Below are 13,607 nucleotides of genomic sequence, written 5' to 3'. Positions count from 1 at the left end.
AAATGAGAGTGGGCGGAAAAAATCACTTATATCATTTCTTCAATGTCCCTCTCAAAGTTATACAAAATGTTGGAAGAAAGATTTAATGTAACCTTTTTGCTAATGTTCAGACTAAATCAAGATTGCTTAGAACATTTTTCTGGCTGTCTTAGACAAATGGCAGGAGCTAATGACAACCCATCTCCTGTACAGATCAAACATAGAATTAAAAAAATTCTTCTTGGAAAAGAAATTGGGTACGAGGTATAACACAGTGAAAGAGTGTACAAGTACAAACATGTCCGATGCGGCACTTGCTAAAATTAATGTTAATCAATGTGCTACTACTTCCAAAATTGACCCCAACAATTTGGATGAAGAACTCTGCTTATTAGCAATGGCTTTTGCTGTGGATGATGAGCCAGACTGCTATGATCCCCCTTCAATTGATGTAAAAGACAGCTTTTGAAGAAGCCATGGAAACTGAGGGTCTAAGGTATGTTGGTGGGTTTATGGTAAACAGATTTCCCCAACATGAATTCCTAGGATCAAGTTGTGAAGGACAATGATAATACATGTATTTCTGCCATAAGTAGATTGGAAGGAAAACTAAAAACACCTAACAAGGAATTTTTTGACCATTTGAAAACCATGGAAAGGTTGTTTAATTGTTACCGTGGAGATTCCAAGCTGAAAAAAATGCCATGAAAAACTTGACAAAATACATGGTCAAATTTGTACCTTTACCTGAGGATGTCATAGGTTACTTCGTTAAATGCAGAATTTTTTTCAGGATGAGAATATTAAACAGAAAAATAGTGGCACAAAAGATTGGCAACAGAAAACTATCAAAATTAGCAACATCAAAGGGAATCCCACATAACAGTGTAAACACATTGTAAACATTAAGTGCTGGCACTAAACTACTGAAAGTGTAAATAAGGTGTAAGAATGTGTAAATAAGGTGTAATTAGTTTGTATTGAGTGTATACTCACAAGAAGGTATATATTAAATAAGAATCAATGAATATTGTGTTTTTGTTGATCTCCCACCTTAAATTCAGTTATGTATGTAATGTCAGAAATTAATTTATTTAAAGGGATCTCTCATATGGGAGGCTTTTCATATGGTGGAGAATTTACCAGTGGACGATTCGAACCATGACACTACATTCCTTCTTCTTGACGAGTTGTTTTTTAATAAGGAAGAGATCTTGGACAAGGTGTTGATTTCTATTATTAATGCACCTGAGGTTTCCAAGTTGAAGGACCTAGAAAGTTACATTAGGTCTTTAGACTCCAAACTATAAGACCTTAAGGGGATTGGAGTTGACTTTACTAAGGCTGGAAGCGAGGGCCTCCTTTTGACCAGTAAATTAATTTCAAATCAATTAGCTAAATTTTTCTTGATTGAATTGTCTCGGGCGATTGATTCAAATTACCCAATTTTAATCAGCTTAAAGTTTATCAATCAGTTTTTGTTAGACTTAAAATGGGATCTGATGACCTCAGTGTCAAACCCAAACGAAAAGTGATACTACCAGCTCCCTTGCCTTTAAGGAAAATTCCTTGAAAAAACCTGTTGATTCTAGCAAGGGAGTTGGTCACTCCTTTAAGGTCAATCCAGATTCCATTAAGAAGTCTATTTACAGATGTAGATTTTGCCCTGCTTCTGACCATGCAAGTTCAAAATGTTCTTCCTATATTTCCCTTGAACACAGGAAAGCTAGAGCAGTTCAATTAGGACTGTAACAGTTGTTTGAATCATGGAATGCCGGGGAGGTTGTGGTAATTGTTATTGGGAATATTAGTGCTTACCTCGGTTTGGGAAACTTTCCCTCGAGGTGTTATTTTCTTTCAATTCAGAAGCCTGCCCTGAAACTTCGAACCACACCTATCGTAACTTTAAATAAGATATGATTAAACTCTCCTCCCTTTTATTGATTAAATCTATGAAGTAATTTTGGTTTGATAAATCAGGAAACTTTGAGCTCTGCTTCCTGATAGACCACTCTTGAAATCAACGGCAAGGGACTTTTTTAAGTCTTCACATCAGAAGCCTTCAAGTTCAACCTAATTTCAGACCACTAGTCTGAGAACGCTACAAAGTAAGTTCTCAGACATCCTTTGAATTATTAAACCGTAATTACTATAGATTGGAGAGGGAGCGCCTCATCTTGGACAGCAGGGCAAGACCGGACCCAGTGGACTGCCCTTTCAACCATAGGGAGCTCGCCAAAGCCAAGCAAGCAGGGCGAGAAAGACACCGGTGCCGATGAGGTCACCTACACCATGATGAGCAAGCCTGATCAATCACTCATGGGTGATCAGGCACCTACAATATATATATATATATATATATATATATATATATATATATATATATATATATATATATATATATATATATATATATCCAAATCTACTTAAAACAGGCCCTACACACACACACTTTCGTTGAATGGACGGCGAGAATTGGTGTACCGAAGAAAAAGGAAAATCTACGTGGATCTCAATGTCCAGGAAGTGCCTTAGTGTACTTATAGGGAAGGGGAGTGCTCGTGGTGTAGTGGGGGAGTAATAGGGAAGGAGAAGGGAAGGGATTATTGAGGGAAATGGAGGGAAATGAGGAAGAGGGGCACATGGTCCAGGAGGCCAGGCGTCTTGTAAACAAAAGGCGGACTGAAGACAATGACTTTGGTGATGACGGGATCAACAAAAATGTAAAGATTAGAAGTATAGATAAGAGCAGCAAAGTGGAAGGAGATGATAATAGTTTCCAGGGATTTAAAGAGGGTGGGGGGGATACCAAACCTCCCCCGATTGGCAAGACTAGAGGAGAAATTTGATAAGATGACCAAACATTGGGAAAACAGGTTCGGTAATTTAGCCAAAATTACACAAAGAGTTGAAAGATTGGAAGAACTAAAGAAGGCGAACAAAAACTTAACTTTAGAAATAGAAGAACAAGACAGTTAAAAGTTAAAGAAGAGAATGAGGAATTCAAGAGGTATGATAAAGACAACAAAGAGGCCATAGCAAAGGAAGCACAGGGCTGGAAAAAAATCCAAGAAAACAGTAAAGTTGTTGTTGTTGTTGTTGCCGTTCCCTAGACTGTCTGTCCGAGCAGTCCCGTCTCCCCAAGGAAGGCCACAGCCGAAACTGGGTTTTCCCACAAATCCTTTATAGAGTGTATGTTGTGTTGTTTGCGTGCATGATTGTGTATAATGCAGTCTTCCATTATGTGTTGTATTTACTGACATAATTAAACAACAAATGAAAAAACAAACTGAAGAAGAACGTTCTTCTTAGCGTTCTTCTTCGCATTCTACTTTGTGTTCTTCTTCCTCGCGTTCTTCTTTGTGCTGGGGATCCTGTGTTGGGGTTCCGCCCCGAGGCCGAAGGGGAAAACGAGGGATTACAGCGTGGAAAGCTGCGCCCGTAGGCCTCTGTTTGTGCAGCCAAGCCCCCGGCTTGTGTGTGTGTGTGTATATATATATATATATATATATATATATATATATATATATATATATATGGGATCTGGACAGAATCCCGACAGCCACAATCCCGATTCATACTGCTGGTGCTGTGAATTTCGAAAATCTAATAACTGCAAAGGAAGAGCAGGTTACCAAACTTGTGAATGAAGAACATTTACTAACAAAATTTGAGAAGTACAATTATGTTCCTTATGGAAGTGCTGCTAGTGTTGCAAAAATAAATGAAATAAAGTATAAAGCAAAATCCACTAGAGATCAACCGATTCATATAATTCAGTCAAGTACCACATCTGCTAATCCAAATATTGTGCCATGTCTACCTTCCAAAAATGCCCTAAGAAAGACAATAAAGCGGATCAGGTGCAGTGATCGTCCATTTGAGCCGACGTCATTAGTGGATATTAACATTCCTCCTGAATTTGTGGTGACGCGCCGCTGGTCAGCCAATCAGGAACTTGGAAAGCTCCCCACGTTCCTGCCAGCCTCCTTTAAAAGGTCGGCGTTTCGCCGAGATGATACGCCATACGGGAAGCCCTCCGGAAAATCATCGCCTTCCCCCACCCACCTCCAAGGGTCACAATCCTGATGCACTCTCGCTCGAGCCTCGAAGTACTTCTGAGCGGCTACTGCACCTCCAGACTAGAGCTGAGTGAAGAAATACCTCGACTCTCGACAGAAATAGCGAAACTCGGCACTAGCCTCCTATTCCAATGGGTACCCGACCACATAGGACTCGAGGGAAATGAAAAAGCCGACAAAGTGGCTAAATGGGGTGCACTAGGTCTGGAGGATACTGCCATGCTCGTCCCACCCTCAACTGGTGGTGCCAACAAGAAGATAGACACCGCTGCATGGGAACTATGGAGAGAAGAGTATAAGACTATTGCAGCCAACCGAGGATGGCCCACCACAACCGGCACTGAACCCACCCACAAAACTCTACCTGCAATGCCTCTGCATACCTTGGCCATGGCATCCAGAATCCGGGTAAACCACTGGCGAACCCAATACACGGATATAACATGCACATGCGGCAAGGAGCTAGCCTCTTTTAACCACTGCCTCTTCATCTGCCCACTTCCAGCACCTCAGGGACCTCTTGGGGGATCCCACCACAGCCCTGTACCGTCTCCAGGCAGATAGCAACATGGATGCTGGGTAGGGACACCTAGTCCTTGCAGCAAAACTTACCTGCTCCTCCCCAGTAGGGTCCCTGTTGTAACTCTGCTACAAAACACCCCAGCCACTAAGAAACCCCTCTCAATACACCCACCTACATAATTAACCCAGGCAAGCTACAAGCCATATTTTAACTAAAAGACAGTCCCTTAATCGGCATAAGCCGCTGGGACTCAATACAAGAACAAGAACAAGAACAAGAACAAGAAAGAGAGAGACAGAGAGACAGAGACAGAGACAGAGAGAGAGAGAGAGAGAGAGAGAGAGAGAGAGAGAGAGAGAGAGAGAGAGAGATGAGCAGATCTCTCCCGACTTCTCTCCCAAGAGGCCTCGGGACCAGTCCTCTCCAGCAAGCTGCCTCGGGACCAGTTCGCTCCAGGAAGCCGCCAGCAAGTCGTCTCATTCCCTCCTGTGGCTCTTTGCCCACAGCCACGACGCTTGATGAGGCCCTCGATCACTCCGGACCTTCTCCCAACGAGACTCCGTCTGTTCCCTCTGAGCATATTAACCATTAAACCTTAGTTTTAGTGTTATTGTGACTCATTTTCCCTGGCTTGTCCATACCGAATCAAACTCAAGTTAAATGGTGGTTTATTTTTTAAAGAGACTTTATATTCAAGGAGGACCGAATTTTGATGTCCACTACAGCCACAAATTTGAAGAGATTATCAGAAGCCCCATTTTGGATTATAGAGGGTACTTTTAAAAAACTGTACCTATAATATTTTACCAAAATGTACACAATTCATGCACCTGTGGGACATGGAAATTGTAGAATTTTCCACTTGTGTATGCTTTTATCACTGGGAAGAGTGAGGTCTTGCATAAACACTTGTTTCAAGATTTGACAGACATTGCTGACAAAAATCAAATTGATCTGAACCCACAATCCATAATGTTAGATTTGGAACTAGCTGCAATTCAAGCTTCTAAAAGTGAATTTCCTAATGCTAACAAGTTTTTTCTTTCATTTAGGATAGTGCATCTGGAGAAGAATTTAGTCAACTTGATTGTCAATTCGTTACTACAATGAAGATTTTAGTTTACTGATAACACATGCCTTGGCATTTCTTCCACCTGATGAAATTCCAGACGCCTTTGAAGTTTTAAAATCTTGTAGGCATCAAATAAGTTAATATATCTTTTATATTGAGTTTATTGTCTCAATCTGATATTATACTTTTATCCCTTATATATATGATACTGAATCTAATTTCATTGTTAATATCACTTATGAAATATGAATTTTATTTATATATATATATAATATATATATATATATATTTTACATATAGGACTGGGGTTTTGTCTACATTTGGGATAAGAGGGTGGGGTTTTATTCACTGGGGTTTCGTCTTCTGGGGTTTATGTCTACTGGGTTTTTGTCATATAATCCTTGTAATCATAACCAAAATATATTTGTATAATTTCAGTTATATTATGACAATAGTCAAAATTTTATTGCAAAATCCAAATAAGGAAACATTTGTGAAACTGATAATATATCATTATAACATACAAAAAATATCGAAAGTATGAATGTTGGCAGAAGGATAATATATATCAATATCAGGTGTTGGGATTTTGGCTGTTGGGAATTTGACTCAGACCCATATATTATATATATATATTGGGAGAGATGCATGCAGAAGTGTGTAGATGTGAGAGGCAATTATTTTGAAGGAGAGTTTTGTAAGCTTATGAAAATAGTGTCTCTCCTGACATTCTCTAATTACTTATTGATCGTAGTGGTATATATACATATACACGCATATACATTTTTTATTTAATATATATATATATTATATATATATATATTATATATATATATATATTATATACATATATATATATATATTAACTATATATATATATATTATATATATATATATATATATACATATATATATACAGGGTCAGGAAAATAATCTGACACATTTGTAGGTTAAATAAAAGGCAAATAAAGTAAAGAAACAAAAAAGTGTTTTTATTTTCGAAAAGTACATATAATGCCGATTAAATGAAGCGGCCTTGCTGTGGATGTGCTGTGTCTTGCGACACTGCTTCTGACCCAGGGCGGTGGGCGGGGTGCAGGGATGACCCGTCATCCAGGAGGTGCTCAGATGAGAGGGAGGGTGGGAGGGGTGTGGAGTGTATTTAGGGATGAAATGGGTGGGAGTGTTTTTATGCCTTTCCCTTTTTGGCTACCTCCCTTGGAAGGGGGAAAAAGCCTTGGTATATGTATGTATGTACATATAATGCCATTTTGTTTTGTTTCTTTATAATGCCATTGTTTTTCGTTTCTTTTTCAGTTGCTGCCATGAATTGGACTGGTGAGCATCGCGCTTTCATTGTGGAAACTTTTATCAAAACAAACGAATCTGTAACTGCAACACAAAGAGCGTTCCGTTTGCACTTCAATCTTGGTAGACATGATCCCGTACCAGCTCAAAACACGATCTTGTTATGGGTTACCAACTTCAGAGCTACTGGATCTGCATTGAAACGAATATCAACCGGCCGACCTCGCACCGCCAGAACTCCAGAAAATGTGGCAGCGGTAAGAGCTTCAGTTCAACAGTCTAACTCCGTTCCACATTTAAACGCGCCCAGGCTCTTAGACTTTCCGAAAGAAGTTTGCGAAGAATTCTTCACAATGATCTTCAAATGCATCCATACAAAATGATGTTGGCACAAGAACTCAGCAAAAGAGACACTGAAACTCACAGGGCATTGTGTTTCGAAATTCAACAACATGTCCCCCATGCAGCAGTTGTGTTGTTCAGTGACGAGGCACATTTTCACCTGTGTGGCGCAGTGAATAAGCAAAACTTCAGATACTGGGCCGAGAACAACCCTTGTGAGTTGCATGAATACCCTTTGCATTGTCCTCGGGTGACTGTATGGTGTGCTGTGGCAGAATTCGGTATATGGGGTCCGTACTTCTTCGAAGAAGACAACGTTACAGTGACTGTGAACTCTGATCGATATTGTGAGATGCTAGAGACTTTTCTCAGACCAAAATTGAATATGCTCCACGATATGGACAATGTTTGGTTTCAACATGATGGGGCAACAGCCCACACTTCTCGACGTGCGATGGGGATTTTGAGGAAGATGTTCCCTGGTCATTTGATCTCATTGCGTGGTGACATCGGTTGGCCCGCCCGTTCACCTGATTTAAATCCGTGCAATTTTTTCTCTGGGGATACCTCAAGTCAAAGGTATACATTAATCGCCCTCGATCTATTGAACAACTTAAAGATGCAATTCGTCAAGAAATTACTGCCATTCCACATGAAATGACCCGCCGAGTTATAGACAACTTTCGTGAACGCCTTCGACAGTGTGTGGACAATAATGGATCCCATTTGAGTGATTTAATTTTTAAAACATAATGAAACAAAATGGCATTATATGTACTTTTCAAAAATAAAAAAACTTTTTTGTTTACTTCATTTGCATTTTATTAAACCTACAAATGTGTCAGATCATTTTGCCTGACCCTGTACTATAAGATCCACATGTCAACGGAATTCAAGTCAGAAAAAATTGTCAAGGATATCATTAAAAAGAATGTACAACCAATTGACCCAACGAAACACATCCAAATCATAATATACTACAGAACAAAGACTGTCCAGCTAATTATATGCAATCAACTCAATACCACAAAAACACCTCTACAAGAAGACCACATTGTTTACCAATACAATTACAATAGTGAGAAATGTGGGTCCCACTCATATATTGGTACGACAACCACAAAACTAACAAGGCGCTTGACATGTCATCTTAGCAATGGAGCTATTAAATCACACTTCACTTCCACACACAACAGATCTTTAACAAGAAAAGACCTTGATCAGAACACCAAAATAATAGATAGAACAGGATCCCCACAGGTTGCTAATACTAGAAGCCCTACATATTCAAATAAAACAGCCATTATTTAATATTCAAGTGGAAGCTCTTCAAACCTTGCCCTCAGTCAAAAGAATGACCCCTAGAAGTTCGATGGACCCCGATGCTTCAATCACCAAAAGAGGTAACCTGCGATAAAATATTCTACACACTTATTGCCCCGCTTCAGCCAATCGGCAACAACCTCAGTCCCCACTACAACCCCTATGATCCACAAGTCCCATATATACGCAGCATACACAACAAGACACCACACTTCGTCCTTGAAGATGGAACAAAAGTTCCGAAACATCGGCCACAATTCGCGAATTATTGGAAAAACTTACTGAACAAGATATGTCAACTGTACACCATATAGAGAGTATATGGAAAACTTATAAAAAATAAATCTTCAATATCCTTCAACCTCGTCTGCCTACAAGAAAATATACATATACATATATATATATACATATACACATGTACACACACGCAGACTGATTCACGGCGAAGATTGGAGCTCCGAAGAAGGGAAATTTTCGTGGATCTCAACAACAAATAAGTACCTTTTTGTATTTACAGGGAAGGGGAAAGCTTGTGGTGTAGTGGGAAGGTCATGGAAAAAGAGAAGGGGGGGGGGTTACTGGGGGAAATGGAAGCAAATGAGGAGGGAGACGCACGTGCGCCATCTGACGGGAAAAAGAATATCAACAGGAGATCCTCAGCGGACGTGGGAAAAGTGAATAACTTCAGTAAAATCATTAAGTTTAGAAATATAAATAAGAAAAACAAAATGGAAAGTGAAGATAATAATTTCAATGGATTTAATGAAGAGGGGGTGCCAACCTCCCCTGATTAGCAAGGCTAGAGGAAAGACTAGAAAAAATGGCTCAACACTGGGAAAGTAGGCTAGGTCAACTCACACAGATTGCACAGCGAGTTGATAAATTGGAACAATTAAAGAAGGAAAACCAAAACTTAACTAAAGAAGTAGAACTGGTAAAAACAGTTAAAGGAAGTAAAAGATGAAAATGAGGAATTCAGGAGGAATAATAGAGAGAATAAACAGTCCATAGCAGAAGTACAGGGTTGGAAGAAAGTCCAAGAAAACAATAAAATTGTATTTTATGACATAGTGACACAGCAGATGAAAGAACAAACTGAAAATATTTATTAAAGTAATGAGGGAGGAGAATATACAGAGAGATCGATAAGTCGCGCACATCAAAATAAAACAGCTAGTATAGGGAAATTTAATCGAGTTAGTTCCATCTACTACAGCAAGATGGCGCCACAGGGGTATCAACAAGAAACGTGCACGTGATTTGTATTGGTTCAGTCACATGGTGTTGTGAGCATAGTGAAGTTTGCGCAGTAGACATGTCATTTTCTCAAGATGTGGTAAATTGAGATTGTCTTATTATTAGTTTTATATACATGTAGATGGTGTTAAAGAATTGTATACTGGTGCTGTAGATTCCTTATATATGTGATTCTCATATGTTATATACTTTGTAATAGGTTTAGATCCTATACAGCACCTTTAGTCGTGTGTATCAAATTGAATCCTATGTAGACATCTTTTGTTTATGTCAAGTTATTGATATGAAGACGTTCTAGACGTCGCTTCTTTGTTTACATCCGCTTGCTTATAAACTCAAAAGGCAAGACCCCGTTTTTCAACTTTCCTCGCCGACACACTGCTACAGTGGCGACGAGGATTTGTGGATTTGTGTGCTAAAGGACTGATTTAAGTTTTAGAAGACAGAAATAGCTGCCTTTCCAACTGATAGTGCAGAAATCGAAGGATGAAGATATACTCACCTATTCACTCCATCGGAACCGTCCTGGCCACTCTGGATTCGAAAATAGCCTTGGTTTAGCAGGCTATGAGTCATTAGTTTCACAAGGAAACAGGATTTAATGCAAGTAGATTTACAATGGCAAATAACTCAGGTAAGATTGACTGTTTTGACCCCAATAAGATTAGGTGGGAGATATGGCTTAGTATGCTGCAAGCTCATTTTGCATACAATGGAATCACTGATGATAACAAGAAGAAAAATTCTTTATTAGTATCATTAGGAAGTGATACGTATAGCACGCTTGCCTCCCTGACTTCACCTGATTTACCACATGTGAAAGACTACAGTGATTTAGTGAAGCTTTTAGCACATTACAAGGTAAAACCGAGCTATCATCGGAGTTTGATCAAATTTCAGAATAGAAAGAAAAAATCTGATGAAAGTTTAAGAGACTTGTATGCTGACTTGAAAAGTCTAGCCAAGGATTGTAGTTTTGGTACCTTATTTGATGCTCGAGTGAGAGACCAACTATTCATGGCAATAGAAACTGAAGTGTATTTCCCGAACTTAGTTGCCGAGAATTTGGATTTACAAACTATGTCTTCAACGGACATTTTAGAGAAAATTCTAAATTTGGAAAAAGCTTTTGTTGGAGAAAAGCTCCCAACTACTGAAGTGAGGAAAGTGGGGGTTAGTTCTGAATATCTTAATAGTCAGAAAAAGAAAGTTGTAAGCATTACGGGTATCCACATAAAAGTGAGAACTGTAGGTTTAAGCACCTAACTTGTTCAGTTTGTAACACGAAGGGACACCTCAAACGAGTAAGCCGTTTTGATATGACTGTGTCTGGTAAGCCACACAGTGCCCAGAAAGGATCTTTTGGAAAATTTACCAACAAGAAGACGTTTGGAAAAAAGAAAACTAATATGGTTTTCGAGGGAATTTCTCAGGAAGAGAGAGATACTGGTAGTGATGATAACCAATTGTTACATTTAGTGGATCGACCTAGCCTTCCAGAAGTGGTTAATGTTGATATTTCTCATGAACCTGTACACAGTGTTGTAGGTAAGGTTTTGCCAGTGAGAAATAAGGTTGATGTTAATATTGAAGGTCATAATGTACCATACGAAATAGACTGTGGTGCCCGTGTGTCTACCCTAACCTTACATTGGGTTAAGACATTAAATTTATCTTTGGAGCCTAGTGATAAAATTTTGAAGGCTTATGGTAATAATGATTTGCATGTTTTGGGTAAGGTTTATGCAAATATATTTTATAATGGTCACAATGTAATTCAAAGTTTGTATGTAGTTGAATCTAATAACTCTAACTTATGTGGAAGAGATTTAATGCCTAAAATTGGTATTGCACTCACAGGTATAGAGGAAGGAGTTAATGTTTTGGATTCCAAGGTACAATTAGATAATTTTTCAGCTGATTCTAGATTGCCAATTTCATGTGTTGTAGCAAAGGTACACCTACAGAGCGGTGCTGTGCCTAGTTGGGAAAAAGCAAGGCCTGTGCCCTACCACTACAGAAAATTGGTAGAAGATGCTTTAGAAGAGTTAGTTGATAACAATATCATTGAACCAGTACATTCTAGTACTTGGGCAGCTCCAATTGTACCAGTGTTAAAAGCTGACAAAAAGTCAATGCGTATCTGTGTAGATTTCAAGGAGTTAAACAAAAGTATTTCATGTGACCAGTACCTTCTGCCTAAAGTTGATGAAATCCTTGCTGTTGTGGGTAAAAGCAAGATATTTTCAAAGATGGATTTAAAAGATGCTTACTTACAGGTGCCAGTAGATGATGAGAGTCAATAATTGCTAGTAATTAATACTCATAAAGGCCTGTTTAAATATAAAAGATTACCCTTTGGACTTGCATCATCTCCTGCCATCTTCCAAAGATTGATATCCCAATTATTGATGAATATAGATGGAGTAGTTGCCTTCTTAGATGACATATTAGTCGGAGAGACTAAAGAGGAACATGATATGAGATTAGATAAAGTGTTGAAGGTATTTCAAAAACATAATGTTGCTATTAACAAAAAGAAAACTGTTCTGAATACCAATTCCTTGGAATACTTAGGATATGTCATTTCAGGTGATGGCATAAAACCTTCACCAAGGAAACTTGCTGCTATTTTAGATGCACCTATACCAAAGTCAGTAGGTGAAGTTCAATCATTTTTGGGTCTAGTAACTTATTATTGTAGGTTTGTAAGAAATTTTTCAAGTGTATTAGCACCTCTGTATGATTTACTGAAGAAAAATGCAAAATTTAAGTGGTCTTCTGTTGAAGCAAAAGCATTTATGACTGTTAAGGAAGAGTTAGCCAACTCTGATTTACTAGCCAATTTTGATGGTGAACATGATGTTATTGTTGAAGTAGATGCTTCACCAGTAGGAGTAGGATGTGTGTTAATTCAAGAAATGAATGGTAGTCCAAGACCAGTTTACTTTGCAAGTAAAAAGCTGTCTGCTGCTGAGCTAAATTATTCTCAGTTGGACAAAGAAGCTCTAGCGTTAGTGTACGCTGTAACTAAGTTTAAATATTTTTTGCTTGGACGTAAGTTTGTGCTCCGTACAGATCACAAACCTCTACTTGGTTTATTTGGTAGTGAGAAACAGATTCCTGTCAATGCAAACGCAAGAGTACAGCATTGGGCATTATTGTTATCCCAGTATGATTACCAATTGTGTTTTAAATCAGGCAAACAAAACATTGTAGCAGATACCCTGAGCCGTTTGCCTGTATCAGATTCTGTTTTAGACTCGCATACACCTGCTGAATATGTGAATTTAGTTGAAAATTTGGAAGATCAAAATATTTCCTATGAAAGGGTTAAGGTTATGACAAAGAGTGATCCTGTTTTGAGGAAGGTTTTCCAATGTGTTAAATTTGGGTGGATTGATAATCCTGTTATTTCTAAATATGCGGCAGTTAAAGCAGATTTAAGTATATATGAAGATGTGTTGCTATTTAGGAATAGAGTAGTTATACCAGCTGAATTAAGAAGTAGTGTACTTTCACAGCTGCATGTAGGTCATAATGGTATCAGTGCTATGAAGGCTGAAGCCAGGAATTGGATATGGTGGCCTAAGTTAGATCAAGATATATCTGAGGTTACTAAAGCTTGTGGAGTGTATTTAGGGATGAAATGGGTGGGAGTGTTTTTATGCCTTTCCCTTTTTAGCTACCTCCCTTGAAAGGGGTAAAAAGCCTTGGTATA

This window comes from Oratosquilla oratoria, unplaced genomic scaffold, assembly GCF_046742065.1.
Source record: "Oratosquilla oratoria isolate Oo_2021 unplaced genomic scaffold, ASM4674206v1 SCAFFOLD99, whole genome shotgun sequence".
NCBI lineage: Eukaryota > Metazoa > Arthropoda > Malacostraca > Stomatopoda > Squillidae > Oratosquilla > Oratosquilla oratoria.
This window is presented reverse-complemented; position numbering follows the sequence as displayed.